Source organism: Schistocerca cancellata, chromosome 2, assembly GCF_023864275.1.
Source record: "Schistocerca cancellata isolate TAMUIC-IGC-003103 chromosome 2, iqSchCanc2.1, whole genome shotgun sequence".
Classification (NCBI taxonomy): domain Eukaryota; kingdom Metazoa; phylum Arthropoda; class Insecta; order Orthoptera; family Acrididae; genus Schistocerca; species Schistocerca cancellata.
This window is the reverse complement of record NC_064627.1, coordinates 272,679,024-272,698,603: the sequence shown is the minus strand read 5'-3', so window position 1 is coordinate 272,698,603 and position 19,580 is coordinate 272,679,024.

The window sequence follows — 19,580 nt, the reverse complement described above, 5'->3', positions numbered from 1 at the left end:
TTGTTGCTTACACTTTCTTGCTGATGCTGTTATGCTGAAGTAACATCGTGGGGACACTGAAAAATGGAAGTAAAATTCGATCGATTTGCTCGTAGTATTAAGAATAATGTGAGGCTAAATCCATTTATTTCACCTTTGTATGTAGGATTGTTATTCTATAATTACAAAGAAATGGCTCTTGGATGGTCCTTACCGTACTGAGATTCTAGTCAGAGTCAGTTTACAATGAGAATATACGTTTAAGGCACCAGCCACCACGAGTCTAGATCGGAAAGTTCATGGGCAACTGATCCCTGATCTGTGTGTGAAACTGCTGGTCTTAATACCCGGACTAGTAATCGGCAAAACACGTTTCACGCTCTAGGAAGCAGTGGTGTCACCGCCAGACACCACACTTGCTAGGTGGTAGCCTTTAAATCGGCCGCGGTCCGTTAGTATACGTCGGACCCGCGTGTCGCCACTATCAGTGATTGCAGGCCGAGCGCCGCCACACGGCAGGTCTAGAGAGACTTCCTAGCAATCGCCCAGTTGTACAGCCAACTTTGCTAGCGATGGTTCACTGACAAATTACGCTCTCATTTGCCGAGACGATAGTTAGGATAGCCTTCAGCTACGTCATTTGCTACGACCTAGCAAGGCGCCATTACCAGTTACTATTGATGCTGTAAAACATGTACCGTCAAGAGCGATGTTCACCAATTATGGATTAAAGTTAAGTATTCCAGCAGATACGTACTTTATTTGCTAGTCTCAATTACTTGACCCGTTCCAGACCTCACGCCCGCCTGCGTGAGTTAAAACGCGTGCCTTTCGGCTTCCAGTCCTAGTGGGTTGGCTGTCTTGCCAATCCACAACAGAAGCAATGTTTGTAGTACATCAAAATGTGTGTTTGTTGCAGATCGAAAAATTCATCCGGTAAGAGACACACCATAAGCACAATTTATGAGAACTTAAGGAACTGTTCAGCTAAAAGCTTTTGAGAGGAATACTGGTGTACGGATCGTTGTGATTAAAATATTTTTTAACATTTATCTTTGTGTATAAGCTCTTATTTTTTTCCGTGACAGACAGAAGAATTGCGTTGCAAAACTTCTGTAGCAACATTTGATCAATCCTAAAAACGCAATTTTAGTTTGGCTATGATCATTGGTGATTTGGGACTCCAGCCTGACACCTTGGAAGATGGACTGATAGTGAATAAGGCAACAACACCGAACTAGACTCAGTGAACGAAAGAAAGATAAACGAATAAAGCAAAAGTGAAGAGTAGTTGTGGTACATCTACTTCTAGAACAAAATAAAAGTGTAGTGAAAACAATGGACTGTAATTTATATGGGTGTCAAGGTGGCTTTAGGAATGGTGGATCATGTTCTGAATAAATGTTTAAATTAAAGTCAATCATTCGCTACAGTTTACTTTAAAAACATCATAGTAATGATTGTTAATATCGAAAAGGCCTTTGTTTCTGTCAACAGGGACAGTACCTAATATGAAATTTATGAGGAAAATATCTCAGGCCATAGACGAAGACACAATTGTGTTCTAGAAAACATAGTCTGGAACGAAAAACAGAATTAATGTAAGGTTTCACCTATAAGGTTTGGAAGACGAAATAAGAATAGTGCAATAAAGTGTCTCGCATTTGCAGATGACTTTTGTATACTTTCTGGAAATGTGACATCTGCTGTAATGAACTTTTAGAATAAATAGCCAGCGGGGCCAGCTCAAGAATTTCTGCAGAAAAAAATTTTTACCAAACATTAAAAATGCACCCAAATTTCTGAAAACAGGTATTGGACATATAGAGAAGTTTACAAAGTTTAAATATCTTGGGAAGATAGTTCAAGAAACTAATTTGAAAAAAAAATCACTATAGAGGAAAGAATACGTAAAATGGGAAGGGTATATGGTATAACTAAAGACCTTTAAAACGGAAAAGTCCTGTCTAACAATGCAAAACTTAGACATTATAATGCAGCAGTGAAACCAGAATGTCGATATGCAAGCAAATGTTTATCATTAAATTGAAATTTAGATAAATTAGAGATACTAGAAGGGCAAAACATTAGGAAAATCAGAGGGTCACGAAAAACTTTGAGAGACTGGCAATGAAGAAGTGATCATTAACTTCATTGAAATATAGAAAACATATTACCCAACTAATGAGGACAGTAACACTGGCATTTTTTGGACGTTTATATCAAATCCAAACCATTATGTTAACCAAGAAAGATTTTCAAACTTTCGCAGTATAAAAAGACATCAAGTTGAATGTACGAATTAAAAAAGGATTTAAGAAATAATATAAAAGCTGAAGAAATAACTGACAGACAAATATTTGTGGAAAAAGTATTGAATATGGAAGGATTCCAAGGTAGAAGAATGGAAGATAACTGGTACGAAGTTGAGAGAAGACAGGAAGAAAAACTATAGCGAAATGAAGAAAGCGTACTGCAAGAAAAGAACGGAACAACAAATAACAAATTGAAATCTGAGCGTGCTTCTTAGTTGGCTCACCCGGAAAAAATACAGAAAAGAAATTTGTGTGCGCACTGTCACACGACATTATTGCTACAAAACTGTGTTCACTATAGTCAGTATCATTTTGAATTGTTCACCATGAAGACGAGAAAAAGGCAGATGAAACATTGTACAGTCGATTACTGTATCTTATAACTCACGCACGATTGTTAATTTTAACCATTTGGGCCTTTACTTCTTTAATAACTCTTTATTACCGTGTCTCCATCTGCATCCCTGGGTAATATTCTTCCTATGTTTCATTTTTCGTCTACTTTAATCTCACACTTTAAATTTCCTAATGATTCCACGGAACGAGATTCCTAAAAGTTCTGCCACAGCTAGACTACAGCGACAGAATAACTATAAAAATGTACATGTACTTGAATCAATATCCTAGTAATCTAAACGCTACAGTATCCTCTCACTGCCGTCCTGGCTACCACAGAAATTGACCTCGACGGATTTGCGTATCGATCAAAAATGATAAAATGTAAGTTACTTCCATTACTAATGTGAAAGACACCCAGTGTCATATGCAGGCTACGGCAACAACGGGCTAATATTAGCAGACCTACAACGCAAGAATGTTCCGTACATCCGTTGAGTTCGCAACACGAAATTCAGAAGAAACTCATTCCCTTGGACTCTGTCGACTAGATATGTCGACGTGCCTCCCACACTAAGTTTCCGGGAAAGTCCGCCTTTTCTAAAGGCTCTGGCACTGTAATGCGCGGCTCAGACGAGGAGAAGGAGACTTAAATTTTAATTAAAATGAATCCGGGGATCACGGTTAATCGGAAGCTCGGTTTCGTGGCTGCCCATTACGTTCTTCATTTCTTGCCTGTGACCTTCGAACTCTAGTCCGCTCGGTGGTGTTCTCATGGGACGAGTTTGCAGAGCTGTATATACATGGTGCTACTGGAATAACTGCAGATATTGTGATCATTGGTCACCTGTTAGCATACATTAACCTTTTTTCACCCACGTGTCCACATTTCAACTCCTTCCCAAACCATGATTCCAGAAATTAGAGAGATATGATAACCAGAATCACTGCTTCCTGAAACCCAACAAGTTGACCACTAAGCAATACTTCAGGCTTTCTAAACATTTATTTGAAGTTAACTATCCTATACGACGTGATGATGACAAAAATTCGTTGAATGTCATAGCCACTAAGTAACGAATGTCTCAAACCTACCTTGTTTTAACTATTCGGATACATGTGTTAGGCCAAAGACGTAGAAGTCGTCTCTAAGCCCGATAACGTTGACGAGTCACCAGAGAGATTCCGAAAGCCCTGAAGACTTTCCATTAAATTTTTGGACGCATCATACGGGCTACGACATTATATCACGTCTCATTCGTCACACATAATTATAACAATAATAATAACCAAATACGCTGCCAGAAGCCCCTCAGAAGTAATTGCATATGACAGAGCTTACGTTTCAAAGAATAAAATTTTTTCTGGTACGGACGTAATATTTTCTCACATCTACTGATAGAGCTGTCCCATGAAGAAAAACTGCCTGTTGACAAATGTAACATCAAAAGTAAGCTTGTTCAACTTTACAACATTTGCCGTGACCCGACCCATGAACAATCGGAAGGTTGGTGACCGCAAGTGAAAAGTACCGATTCGATGTTTGGTTTTTTGCAGTACTCATGACCTGAATTCAGACAAATTTTTATGTCTGTTAAACTTGTTTTGCACTTCCGTGGTGGATTTTGTGTTATTGGTGAATAAATTGCTTTAAAAGTAGACGTATATCTGTCTTTCTCGAAGAGCGTTCCGGCACACCATCCACTTCGAAAACGGACATGAATATCGATTCAGCTCCGCGAATGATTCGTGTTGATATTCGTCTCACAACACATCATACTGTGCGTAATATGAAAACGTAGAAGACTTCCACAGTCGCTTCGTGACCGTTGATGACAGGCGGGTATGTCGATACGAACCACAGAGTAAACGGCAGAACATGGTGTGGAAACATTCCGTCTTCGCTTACAGCGTACAGCAAAAAATTTCAAAATCTTCTATTGGCAGTTGATGATGGCAGTATTTTGAGCTGGGAATGGTCCACTGCTGATTCATTGAATGCCTAAATGGGTCGCAGTTGGCTGTAACCACAATTCGTCACCAATCGATGTGGCTATTATGACACGTACGTTGACAATCAGCTATGAGGTGTCGCTCATTATGCCTGTGTCAACAGGGGCGCTAATACCAGTAAACAGTATGAGGCAAGAAGACACATAAATATATCAACTACTGAAATTACTAGAAACGCCTATGCTCAAAATATTGATTATTGAGCTACACAGATAACTTTCATGCCATAGTTGTACAAACTGTTCAGGGAGAAAGTTCGTGAATACCACTGACCACTTGCTGGCGGAAACATTGCTCCGCTGTGATGTCTTGCATTGTCACTGGACTGCTGATTTCCAGTCAGACTCATCGTCGACGTATCTGAGGATTTCTTCGACGAACATATCAGTGCTACGAGTCAGATGAGCTGCGGCGAAGTTGGCCAGGTCGTTGTAATTGGAAGTCTATTAAGCCACGGAACGCGGCTTATATCCTTGTTTGTGGAGTGATGTAAAACTACCTATTACTTGTTCCATGTGACTGCTCACATGCAACGTACTTCGTGACTTCGTGTTAGGCTCGCGATATCTGTTGCCGGGCATTCGAGTTGCTATTTTTCTAGCTTCGCCTGGGGTTTATGTAAAGTGTGTAGAGGTCAGGGATACTGTGTAGAGACGTAATGTTAATTGCGCTGTTGTATCTCCCATTAAAGGACATTTTCTTAACATTTGCCTTTATTTTTTGGCTTGCTGTCGTAAATTCATCGTGCTGTTAATGCAACACAAATCCTGCTTCTGTGCAATATTTTTAGTTTCACCACGTTTTGGCGCGAAGTCACCCTTAGGTACTATAGCGTTGTGCGTAGGACAAACATGCCAATCCAAAACCCGTTCAACAGAGAGTAACAGAATGTACCTGACTCACTGATCCTGACCGAGAACGCGTGCATCGAATCACCTTCAAGCTATTTGGCTACCCTTCCATTCTCGAAAACCGCACGAGAAAAACGAACACTTCAATCCTTCCGTGGGAGCTCTGATATCTTTTATTTCCTTATGATGATATTTTCTTTCTACGTAAGGGGACCAGAAAAAATTATTTTCGCATTCGGAGGAGAAAGCTGTTGAATGGAATTCCGTGAAAAGATGTCTCCGCAACGATAAAACCTCTTTATTTTAATATTTCCCGCCTCAACTTGTGTATTATATCTGTGATACACTCTCTCCTATTTCAAAATCATACAAAAAGAGCTGCCCTTCTTTGAATTTTCCCAGTATCCTCTATCAATCGTATTTGGTAAGGGTTCCATACCGCACAGTAATATTTTAGCAGAGGATGGGCAAGCGTAGGGCAGGCAGTACACCTGGTAACTGTTCCGTGAATAAAACGGTCTTTGATTCGCCTTCCCCATACCATTGTCTATGTGATCGTTAAGCCATCCGTAATTGTAATTCCTAGGTATTTAGTCAAATTGACAGCCTATAGACTCCTGTGATTTTCGGTTAACCGAAATTTAACGCCTTTTAGTACTCTTGTGGATAACTTCACACTATGTCCTATTTAAGTCAATTGCCTCTTTTGACAACGTACAGATATATTTTCTAATTCATTCTTCACTTGATTTTTATCTTCTAATGAATACTGGACCCGCAAACCATCTAAGAGGTCGGCTCAAGTAGTGATCAAAAGTATCCGGACGCCCCCGAAAACATACGCCTCTATATTAGGTGCATTGTGCTACCACCTACTGCCAGGTGCTTCATATCAGTGAGCTCAGTACCCTGTAGACATCGTCAGAGAGCAGAATGGGACGCTCCGCCGAACTGACGGACTTCGAACGTGGTCAGGTGATTGATTGTCACTTGTGTCAAGAGTCTGTACACGAGATTTCCACACTCTTAAACATCTCTAGGTCCTCTGTTTCCGATGTGATAGAGATGTGGAAACGTGAAGGGACACGTACAGCACAAAAGCGAACAGGTCGACCTCGTCTGTTAAATGACAGAGACCGTCGACTGTTGAAGAAGGTGGTAATGTGTAACAGGCAGACATATCTATCCAGACCATCACACAAGAATTCCAAAATACATCAGGGTCCACTGCAAGTACTATGACTGTTAGGCAGGAGGTGAGAAAACTTGGATTACGTCGTCGAACGAATGCTCATAAGCCACGCATCATCCTGGTAAATGCCAAACGACGCCTTGCTTGGTGTAAGGAGCGTAAACATTGGACGATTGAACAGTAGAAAAACGTTGTGTGGAGTGACGAATCCCGGTACACAATATGGCAGAGTGTGGGCAGGGCGAATTCCCGGTGAACGTCATCTGTGGACGTGTGTAGTGCCAACAGTAAAATTCGGAGGAGCTAATATTATGGTGTGGTCGTATTTTTCATGGAGACGACTTGCACCCCTTGCTGTTTTGCTTGGCACTATCACAGCACCGGCCTACATTGAGGTTTTAAGCACTTTCTTGCTTCCCACTGTTGGAGAGCGATTGGGGAAAGGCGATTGCATCTTTCAACACGATCGAGCACCTGTTCATAATGCACGGGCTGTGGCTGTGTGGTTACACGACAATAACATCCCTGTAATGGACTGGCCTGCACAGAGTCCTGACGTGAGTCCTACAGAACACTTTTATGATGTTTTGGAACGCCGACCTCGTGCGAGACCTCACCGACCGACATCGATACCTCTCCCCAGTGTAGCACTCCGTGAAGAATGGGCTGCCATTCCCCAACAAACCTTCCAGCCCCTGATTTAACGCATACCTGCGAGAGTGGAAGCTGTCATCAAAGCTAAAGGTGGACCAACACCATATTGAACTCCAGCATTAACGATGGAAGGCGCCATGATCTTGTCAAGTCATTTTCAGGCAGGTGTCCGGATACTTTTGATCACATAGTGTAGATTAGAAACTGCAGAGGAACTATAACTGATCCTTGGGAAACGCCGGACAGCACTTCGGTTTTACTAGATGCTTTGGCAGTTATTGGGAAATATGACCTTTCTGACACGAAATCAGCAATCTAGTCGCTCAACTGTGGCTACAGACCAGAGGCGTGCAATTTGATTATAAGTCGCCTATGAGGAATGTGTGTCGTTACACTATGTACGCGAGTTAATCGGCCGTCTAGAATCGATTCAAGGGGAGATGATTGCACAGCTGGGTGCGAGTCGATGGGACGAGGATGTGATGCGGCCGCTCTGGACGAGTCCAGGTGCAGAGATAAGGAGCACGTGGCTGGAAACTGGAATATCCTACTACATCGAATTTTGAGCTTAAGAGGACAGAAATGGCTCCTAGAAATGGCGGAGTGTCAGTCAAGCTGAAAGATGGCTTCTCACACCTGTTCGAGGTTCTATAATAATTAACAGTCAGATGTTAATGTAAATCTGAATAAATCAGCGTTCTCAGAAAAATGAGGCACATCCAATGGCACAATATTTCAGTACCTTTAAAACTACAGAATATTTCACAGCGGATAAACATTTTCGCATAGAAACTATGAATTAACAACTTTTAAATGCTTCACGTGATATCAAGGAACGGTGTCTTAGCTGATAGCACTGTACTATAGCCATCATCTCTGAAAGCTACATATCTGTATCTCAAGATTTTAAACATGGCTGGAACAGCAACTGTTGAAATTCTTCACGATAAAGGATGACAGCCAAAACAGTTGCAGGATAAAAATTCATTAAAATTCTTGACCGAGGTTACTTCATCAGAAGTAAAAAATCTAAAATTACGTCATGCAATGGAGATTAATAAAACAATTGTGCCAAAGGCGTCGTCAATAATTAAGACATCATCTCCATTTGTACAACATGACTGTAGGTCCTGTGCCTAATTTTAGATTTTTTACTTCCGATGAAGGTATATATATATATATATATATATATATATATATATATATATATATATATGTGTGTGTGTGTGTGTGTGTGTATATATATGTATGCCGAAACCTCGGTGAAGAATTTTAATAAATTTTTATCCTGCAACTGTTTTGGCTGTCATCCATTATCGTGAAGATATCTGTATTTATTTTATTTCGTAACTACTAACGTCTTTTATATCTTTTTTATTACGCAAATGTTTGCCCGTACATCGTATTCTTCATATTTACACAGCAAATGAACATAGCATCATTACTTCATAGTTTGTCTCACTTGTGTATTTACTTTTTGAACAATTTTCTATTTTGCCAATAACTAATAACTTTATTTGAATGTTGATTGAAAGTGCTGTACTAATTTAAAAGCGATCACTTACATGTGTTGAGAGGTTGCACACTAGTCTCTCACTGTCAATCAGATTAACGTTCATATTTTAAGTCATTATCTCGGTGTTCCCCAGTATTACATATGCTATATGTGGTTAACAATTTTTTATATGAGGACATTTTGGCAGAATGTTCTTGTAGCTGCATGTGTACCCTGTAGAAAACTTGTACCCGAGGGGCCATAGTGGAGGTGTCGGAGAGAATTGGGTGCCATAAATGCTGAGTGCAGCGACTGGGCTGTGTGAGTGATTCTGGGAAGCAGCGTTCAGTGGCTCATACCTGCAGAGGGACTTCTGACCGAACTCCTCTCCTCCTTCCGCATAAGGACTTCCAAAAGGGCGCCGGTTTGCAAAACATTTCACCTGCGCCAGGTGGCAGTCCATTGTGAAGGCGCCCAGTCGGTGGAAAGTGTATGGAGGAAGCCATTTAAGAGAGACTGCTGTAAACTGACAAGGGAATCTCCCCATCACACCCCCCTCAGATATAGTTATAAGTTGGCACAGTGGATAGACCTTGAAAAACTGAACACAGATCAATCGAGAATACAGGCCTCGGGCATGGGTGTGTGTGATGTCCTTAGGTTAGTTAGGTTTAAGTAGTTCTAAGTTCTAGGGGACTTATGACCTAAGATGTTGAGTCCCATAGTGCTCAGAGCTATTTGAACCATTTGAGAATACAGGAAGAAGTTGTGTGGAACAAAAAATATGCAAAATATACTAACTGAGTAGTCCATGCGCAAGATAGGCAACATCAAGGACAATGTGAGCTCAGGAGCGCCGTCGTCCTGTGGTTAGCGTGAGCAACTGCGGAACGAGAGGTCCTTGGTTCCAGTCTTCCCTCGAGTGAAAAATTTACTTTCTTTATTTTCGCAAAGTTATAATCTGTCCGTTCGTTCATTTACTTCCCTGTTCACTGTAATAAGTTTAGTGTCTGTGTTTTGCGAACGCACCGCAAAACCGTGCGATTAGTAGACGAAAGGACGTGCCCCTCCAATGGGAACCGAAAACATTTGATCGCAAGGTCATAGGTCAACTGATTCCGCCACAGGAAAACACGTCCGATATATTCTATACGACGCTGGTGACGGCATGTGCGTCCCATGACAGGAATATGTTGTCGACCCACCTAACTTGTACACTTGGCGAATGGGTAAAAAGATTCCTCTACCTTGCCCGATTTAGGTTTCCTTGTGGATGTGATAATCACTCCGAAAAAAGTGATGAAAACATAAGAGTTTGTCACATAAACTGCAACAAATGAATGCAACAGTTTCACAGTCGCGCAATTTTCCCTGTGCTCTGTCAAAACACATGTTTTTAAAGTTTTCAAATTTTTCCGTGTGTAGACCGTCAAATTCTGCATATGTCCAAGCAAATCTGAACAGGTCCTGGAATTTCGGAGAGCAAAGTTGATTATGTGTGAGTGCCTGAACTTCGATAATTGACACACGATCACGTAAACAATATTGCTCTGTGTACCTGTGCAGCTTCGCAAAGAAATAGAATCTTTTCTCAAAGTATTTCACTTGCCGAAAACCAAACACATCTGACGGTTGCACAAGAGGTGTACAACCTGGAGGAATGGTAATCACGTCTACTCCCACACTTAAACCGTCTGAAAATAAAAAATTAGACTTTTTACTCGAGGGAAGACTTGAACCAAGGACCTCTCGTTCCGCAGTTGCTCACGCTAACCACGGGACCACGGCGCTCCTGAGCTCACATTATCCTTCATGTTGCCTATCTTGAGCATGGACTACTCAGTTTGTATATTTTGCTTTTCTTTCATAGTTCCACACAACTTCTTCCTGTTTTCTCGATTGATCTGTGTTTTCAAAGTCTATTCACTGTGCCAACTTATAAGTAAATCTCAGGTGGGGGGGGGGAGGGTGCGATGGGGAGGTTCCCTTGTGAGCCTTGCCTCAAAAGCATATGTTTCACGGACAGGACTGCCTGGGAAGCTTAATAGCCTCCTTTCAGAAATTTGATATGGTCGACCCGGAAAGGTTAGATCTCTCAGTGGCTGTGCACTGTCGTCCCATCTAGGTAGATGTTTTTTGACAAAACGTGGCAATGCTTTCCGTGAGAACGACGCCTTCCTAGTCAAAAACCTTCTTTTTTCAGACAAGAGATATTTGGAGACATTGGTCGGCTCCTCTCATGACACGGAAAGTTGAGGCTTGCTTCCCCAGCATGGGAAACCCGAAGTTATGTTTGGATTGGCTACCAGGCAAACACAACAGTCAACAAGGAAGATTCAATAAGTAGATGATAGTTCCACTGGTCTGTGCAATGTGCAGGTGATTTGGTTTCTGCTAATTCGGCTCCTATAAGAGGCTTGGTTGAAAGTGTTGTGATTCTTTGGTTTTTTCACTGGTGGGGAACCTCCGATCTTTTACAAGTGGCCGGACTTGGGTCCTTACCTTGTGGTGAACTAACAGGCAATGGAAGTTTTCAACTGTACTGACAGTGGAACTGCACATCATGTCCGATGTTTCGTTTGTCACGAGGGTGAACTTATTCATCCTGAGTCGGCCATCTGACGTTCGACAATTCCAGCATGAACCGACGTGCCTGTGAGTCAAATTGGTTTGGCCAGACCAGCGAACGGGTGCACCTCACACTGAAATCTGCTGGGGTTTCAGGGCTCTGATACGGAAGTTTCCCGCGTTCTGATAATCAGAGCGCCAGACCGCTTAGTTGGCAAATTTTCGTGGAAGTGTCAGAACATTACAGCTGTCGCAGCACACCCCTCTTCGCCCACAGCGCGCCAAATTCTGCTGCTGCCTTAATCAAGGTGAAACGGTAAAATATTGCTGCACTGGCGTAGGGTTGTTAAATGGTATTCACAGCGCCTTGTTCTCAGGTGAACCATAGCGTCTGGTCTACTTGAACGTAATTGATCCCAGTTGAATGGAACTGGGCCTCACAGTGCATTCATGTAGACGAAGTCAGATTGCATTGAAAAGGGGTTAATTCAGGAGAGAATTTGTATTGCTTCCACTCCAGTGTATGCTTTACCACTCAAACACCATTCATTTTCTGATTTTTTTGTCATCTTTGTGTAAGATTTATCAGCCAGTTCTAGTTTCAGAAGAATTAATAAAACTTCTCATTATTTTTTATACTTAAATATGCCATTGTTCTCATTCATCCTTCCTCAACAATTCACTGTTTTTATTTTATTGTGGCAGTGCATGGGTACACCAGCAATTTAAGATTCGATATTAATAAATTAATTAATCTGATTATTAATTTGAGTTCTGAAAGTGATCACAGGCATAGGCAACATAAATGCCGTGAGTAAATTCGCTATTTTATATATAAAAAATTAAGGGTCTAGCTCACAATCTGGAGGTTGTTGAGAAGCTAATACTTTTCTTTACGCAAAATTAATAACATTCAGCATCACTCAGACATGTATTTATGATTAAAGCAAGCGACAGCTTGCAGTGTCAGCGGACAGTACAATTGAAGAGAGACCCAAAGACACGTCTTTCAAGCAGGCCAAAATAATTGTTTAAACGAGATATGAGGACAATCCATTGTCATATATTGTGAGAGCACCTGCGTTGTAATACAGGCTTATTTATTTATGAACAGAATTTTATTCATAAGTAATGTTAATTATCTGAGTGTGACAGAATGTTTACAACATTTATTTATTTAAATATTGTTATAGTATTTCAGTTTAATGTGGGAAATCAAATCATATTTGCAGCATGTAAGAACGATGTATGTTTGGTGTGGATGGCCTTCAGCCAATGGAAAAGCAGACAGTAGCAGAACACTATGGTTGTTAATTGGAGACTGGAACTTTTCGAGTGCAGAGCTCAAGGGAGCGACTGCGGACACTTTTACATTTGTGCTGGAAGAAGACAGACCTGTCTTTGGTAACATGCGCGATTCAGATCCTTATCAGATAGATCCTGGGCAGTGAGCAGTTGCTATGAGACTCAGACTTCTGAGTACGCTTTTCGGTAGAAGGCAGACCCGTCTTCTGTAATGTGCGTTATTCGATCGTCTATACGATTGATCCCGGACGGTGAACAACCGCTACCATACTTTACCTTCTGAAAGTACTTATACATAGAAAGGTCTGAATTTACTTCAGAGTGGGACTCTGACTTCTTCCCCTCATTTACGACTCAGAATAGGCACAGTCTGCGTTACTATTCTTTGCATCAGGTGTGTTGATTTGTGAATTGTCATGGTAAACACTGAACTGTTTTGAACTGGTAAATATTTCCTGTATGGTGATTACGAAATAGACTTAGTTATTGCATATCTTCAAATGTTGCAAATGGCTCTAAGCACTATGAGACTTAACATCTGAGGTCATTAGTCCCCTAGACTTAGAACTACTCAAACCTACCTAACCTAAGGACATCGCACACATCCATGCCCGAGGCAGGATTCGAACCTGCGACCGTAGCAGCAGTGCGGTTCCAGACTGAAGTCACATATCTTCGATGACTATTTAGTTTGGTGGTTTTGTTACCATTCTAGTAACGCTCTCAGCATAACTTTACTGCATTTAATAAGAACCTTTGCTGTCTGTGTGTTAACATAATCTAAGATATCATTTCTCTGTCATCTACATCAAATGCAGACAGTAGAATAGAACCCTTGTTTTCAAATTATTCACTTAATTTATAACTTGTATTTGTGTGCATTTCACTAACACAAGTCTAGCCAATGCACAGACTATTTGAGCACAGGATCACAGCTACAGGTTATTGTTTGCAACGAATTAGCTGCTGGGCATGGCTCGACTCCATGACTACATCACGCTATTCTTTTTAAACAGAGCCGTGATTACCCCAAGTATCTAAAGTACGAGTAACCCCAGGTAAAGGTTCAACAGGTTTGCTCATATCAGATGCTCTTTTTCAGAGTGACTGCACTACCAGCAAACTTCAGATACCGTCACAAACGCTATCTCAAACCTTCTGGAAATCTAGAAATTTGGAAACCATTTGAGATCATTTCTCGATATGGCGAATAAAGAGTTATATGTGTTTCAAAAGCACTATATTTTATGAATCCGTGCTCTGTGTCAATAGATATTTTCTCCCAGGTAATTCATAATATTCGAAAACTTAAAACTTTTTCTCAGGGGAAGCGCTGCTCCGTGTGATGTCTTGCATTGCCGCTGAGTTGCTAATTTCCATTCATACTTATCGTCGGTGGAGGTGGCGATTCCTTCGCCGGAACATATCGAAGCCCCGTGGCAGGTGAGACGTGGTGGAACAGCTCAACTCGATGAAACTGGAATTGCCCGTTAGGCCACGGAGCGCAGCTTATATCCTGGTTTGCTCAGTGATACAAAACTGCACACTACTTAATCCACGTGAGTATCAAAGTGCAACATAGTTCGTGTTACGCGGTCGATCTCAGTTGTACCCCGCTCGAATTGCAAAACGGTCCCGCTTCGCCTAGCGAGCAGACTGCCCCGTGTAACCTGCGTTGCTGGTGGGTCATCTAGTTTGAAGTGGAGTCGCGTGCACGAGACTCCCTTTCATAACACCATGAACAATTGTTCCTCCCGTGAGGTGCAACAGGATCTAAAAAGGAAAATGAAAGCAAAGAAGAAAGGGAAGCTTTCAAACGATGTGATTTTTGCACATTTCTGACCTTTTCGCTTCAATAAAAAAAAAAAAAAACAAAAAAAACCTTGTAAAGGGGGTTCCGGAGTGCACAGTCACAATGCTACAAGGATTCTCCCAGGACAGTATTTGGAAATCTGTCAAGAGGTGGATCAAGTGAGTGGTGGTAGGGGGAAATTATGTATATCATGATGTTACTTGCAACGTCCCTTTTACCATGGACAGACTCTTTTTTTTAATAATTTACTTTACTTTTCTACTTCACAGCTTTTGGCTCTGAGCTGCTGCAGCAGCCACCGTAAGGCCCTAATTCTTTGAAGCGATTTTCACCTTTTTGGACCTATCTAGGAGAACCTGCGTGAATCAAGGTCTTCATACAATGATGTAGTTGGTTGGTTGATTTGAGGGAAGAGACCAAACAGCGAGGTCACCGGTCCCATCGGATTAAGGAAGGATGGGGAAGGAAGTTGGCAGTGCTCTTTCAAGGGAACCATCCCGGCATTTTCCTGAAGCGATTTAGGGAAATCACGGAAAATCTAAATCAGGACGGCCGGACGCGGGATTGAACCGTCGTCCTTCTGAATGCGAGTCCATTGTGCTAACCACTGCGCCTCCTCGCTCTGTCCAGTGACATGGTTGCGGAAATTGTGTAAGATAGGATGTGCACAATAGCGAAAAGCCTGTCAAGAGATGTACCAAACACGTAGAGATCGTGGGAGATCATGTAAAGAAACGATGTTATTTCCAACGCTCTTTTCTCAATAAATAGTTATATTATTAGAAAGTAGACTTTACTTTTTGTTACACCTTCGTATAAATCACTGCATGGGAAAAATCATTTTAAAGATGAAACTCTTTCTCCTAGTTACATTAAGCTGCTGATGTCAACTCCAAGTACACACGCATGTGCAAATCGATACTGTACCTTGTATTTAGGATCTTTAGTGCTGATGAGTTCGGTGACAGGAATGTCTAAAGAATGTGTTTGAATCTGCAAGCAGTCGTATCTTAGGGACATTTCACGCGGAATTCTTTGGTCTCAGCAGCCAGTCACAGCCGTAGCCGGGAGCGTTAGGTTTATCAACAGTTTCATACACTTGCTTCCTGGACGGATGTAATGGTCGAATTGAAAGGGCGCTGAGATGAACAGAGTAGTATGCTGCATTTGGTGAAGAGACTGTTACATGTCTTACTTCTATCCTTTATTCGTTTTGTGAACAGTACAAGAACTTTGATGAGTGAATGTTACGTTTTTCGTGCACACGTTGGCCGTGTTATAACCTGTATCCGTTGTCAATACGTACATACCTTTTCTGAATTGGAGGAAGTCAGCTAACGTCGTAAATATGTTTAGATAGGAGTTTAGTTTTCTATTGCAACCAGTTTGTAGTAATTTTGCTATAGTATTCCTGTCAGAGAATAAAGACCATACGCTTAATGGACAAAGCTGGTTTCTTACTTCCTGCGCTACTGTTTTGTGGTTGAAATATTATGTTCTCGTAAATAATATTCTGATGCCTTGGTTGACCGAAATACCATTATATTAACTATAACCTTAATGTCTTTATTGGTATTTTATTACGAAGGTTACACAGTGAGTTACCTCGACTGTTAGCTAATGATGTCCCCACACGCATTTTATTTGTTCTTTGAAACATGCCAGTTAAATTATTTTAAAATGTGAATGATTTCTCCCGAGGTTCCCACTGTTTGATTCCTCATCTGGAGCGACACATTGTTCTGGTTTGACGTCAAACTGTAGGTTCTTTTTCCCCAGAAGTTTTCCTGGGTAGATTAACGACAAGTAAGTCATCTAAATTTCGTCCTATAACACCGGGACACTGACTCACAGGAAATTATTATTTTTATTATTATTGGATTGGCGTACTAAGGGCCATATGGAACAATAGCTTATGTCCAATTCTTTTCTCGTTCCTTTCTTTCCAGCTGGTTTCCGTTCTTTCCCTATGTTTTTCCCTTCTCTCGTTTGTCCATATTCAGTACAGTCAATTGGTGTCCATAGCAACCGTTTCCGTAGTAAATTTGCTAAAGTATTTTACCCACGATTCTATGTGTTTCTTGGAATGCTGAATCCGAATTTCACGTTTGCTGTCTTGAAGGACGTCGGCTTAACATGTTCGCACTTTCTCCAAGATTTTCACTTACATCTCGAAAACTATGCGTTCTACGAAAATTACTAGTCCATACACAGTTAAAGTAAATAAGCTTCATTGGCTCAAAGGTGTCGCGTTGTGGAAGCTGCACAATATTTCGACCAGACAGCAGCTCGACTTCTTCATGTGCTTACAGTTTTGTCGCTGCAATGGCTCGCCTAATATATACGAAGACTCTTTACAAAAGTACAGACACCAAGGACTGAGGATATAACGTCATTGTAGACGGATCATAGAGCATGGTGACATCCAGTGCCCCTGCTGGAGAAACGGGCCATGATCTTCTCATTCGTGAGGCGGGAAAAGCGCGGCCACGAATAGTGGCATAGCGCGCGCGTGGGCATGTGTTGGCGCTCAGTTTAAGCGTGCGGACTTCGATTCTCCGTCTGTGTTGACAGGATATCGTTCGTCTGCGGCCGACAATGCCTTAGTACCGTCAGTGCTGGCTCCCAGGACTTGCTGAGTTGAAATCTCGTGACGTTGTTCATTAGATCGTTACTTACACGAATTTTGACAGCTTCTTTAATGACGGAGTCCCAGTACGTGGAAGCGAACGAAAGGAACTTCATCTCTCCATAGATCGTTCTGTATCTCGTGTCAAGACAGTCTTCAGGCACAGCAGACATTTCTGGTTGACCCAGTCTGGTGTAATGTCTATTTTCAGCATGTCTATCCCTAACAGTGCGATACGCCTGGTCAATGTATGATTTCCCACACTGACACGGCATTTTATATATCCCTGGTCTCCTTGTAACTAGGTTGTATGTAATAGAACCCTGCATGGTTTCCGCTCGCCCTGGAGGGCGGAAGACTCATTATATTTGATGTTTCTTGAACAGCCTGCTAACAGTAAAGGACACACTACCAAAATACGGCAGGAAAACCATCATCGTTGGGTTCTCTGTTTCTTGTGGCTGTTCTTGAACTTAAGTGCGTGCAGGTTTACATGCATTACGGATCTGTTTATCAGAGTACCCGTTTTGTACACTGAGCGAAGATGGCGAAGCTCTGCTAATAAGTTTGATCAGTTCCCTGCATCTGAGAAATCTCTACCCCTATGAACGAGAGTCCGCAACACGCCATTGCGTTGAGATGGGTGATGGCAGCTCGTACCACGTAGATATAGGTCAATGTGTGTCGGTATGCGAGACACACTATGACCCAAGAAGCCACATTCTTTTATGCGGATCAAGACATCAAGAAACGGGAGGTCTCCATTTTTCTCCACTTCCATGGTGAAGCAAATGCTGGGATGGAGGGATTTAAGGTGATCCAGAAATGCAGGAAGCGTTGCTGCTCCGTGTGGCGAAACTATAAAAATGTCTTCCACATATCTCCGGAAACATTTAGGTTTCAACACCACTGACGGAAGTGTTTTTTGCTTGAAGTCTTCCGTAGAAAGGTTAGCTACTATGGGAGACCAAGAAAGACCCATAGCAACACCGTCAGACTGCTCAAAACATTGTTCGTTAAATAGTAAGTAAATCGAGCTAAGCAAATGTTTGAATAGATGTAAGATATCCTCCATTGCTTTTTAATGAATCCACCGAAGGTAGGTACTCGTGCCAGCAAAGAAACCAGATCAAAACTCACTAATATGTCAGCTGGTTCGAGACGCAAAATCTTCAATCGTTGTATAAAATCTTCTGAGTTTCGAGCTTGATGTTCATATTTTCCTACCAGTGGGCTTAGGAGAGAAGCCGGATACTTTGTCAAGTAGTATGTTGGAGCTTCTGTATCGCTCACAATGGGGGGAAGAGGAACCTCTTCCTTACGGATCTCAGACAGCTCTTGCTGGAACTGGCGCTTGTACTCTTAAGCTCTTTTTAAGATGTTCAAGAAAATGGCTGGATTTGAGGAGCGCGGATGTCTTCCACTGTGCTGCGTCAGTTGAATCCTTCTGGAGATGGTGATACGCTGAGCCCTGCAGCAAATCCGTCATACTGCCGAAATAAGATGTTGTAGACAAAAGAGCAGTAGCGTTTCCTTCGACAGTAGGTAAATCACTATTTCTGTCCCTTCTCTCAAGGAACGGAGACCTCTCCTTTCTCTAGCGTTGATGTTCTGCTTTAGTGCGGGCCTCGTTATGGAACCTCTAAGCCTCTAGCCTTATTTCTTCAGCAGCTTCATTCGGAAGTTCAAGACGGTTTGCTCAACGATACTGGTAAGGTCCTAGACAGGCAAGATCTTTGGAGTCGGTGCAAAATTTATTCCCATTTCCAGCAACGGTAACGTTGCGTCACTTAGTTGTGTATCTGTGAAATTAAATACAATACGTCTACATGGTTTACGTTCTTGTGATGGCTTGCGTGTAAGGCAATGGAACTTGGGCAAATATTGCACTCCACGGCCTGCGGCTGCGTCGAGCCTGAAAACGACCACGTAGCACTGTCCACCCACTCCCAATAATCCTCTGAGAGACGCGACGAGTCTGTAAGGTTATGGTTAGGTGGTTTCTTATTCTATGACGGAACACAACTGTGTAAGCTGTAATGACATTGTTTAATATTGCAATTTAGTCACGCAAATACACGCTTTTACACAGAAATTCTGCCAATCCATCTGTGGCCTGTACAGCAAACCAGTGTTTAATAGTCTTGATTGCAGTTTTAGTTTCTTTATTTATCAACTGCGCGTTTCACCGTATTTAGGCATCTTCAGGCTGATCTGAAGTTGGTATTCCTCAGGACGATCCTTTAGAAAGTGTAGCTAAAGGACGTCGTCGAGTACATCAGGAAAACATCGCCTTCGTTAACCTGAGTAAATACTTTTTAGATGGACGTGACTCCAAGACCTGCATAACGGATTCATGTTCACAGGAGCACATAATAGATCGTCCTAAGAAATACCAACTTAAGATGAGCCTGAAGATGCCTAAGTAAG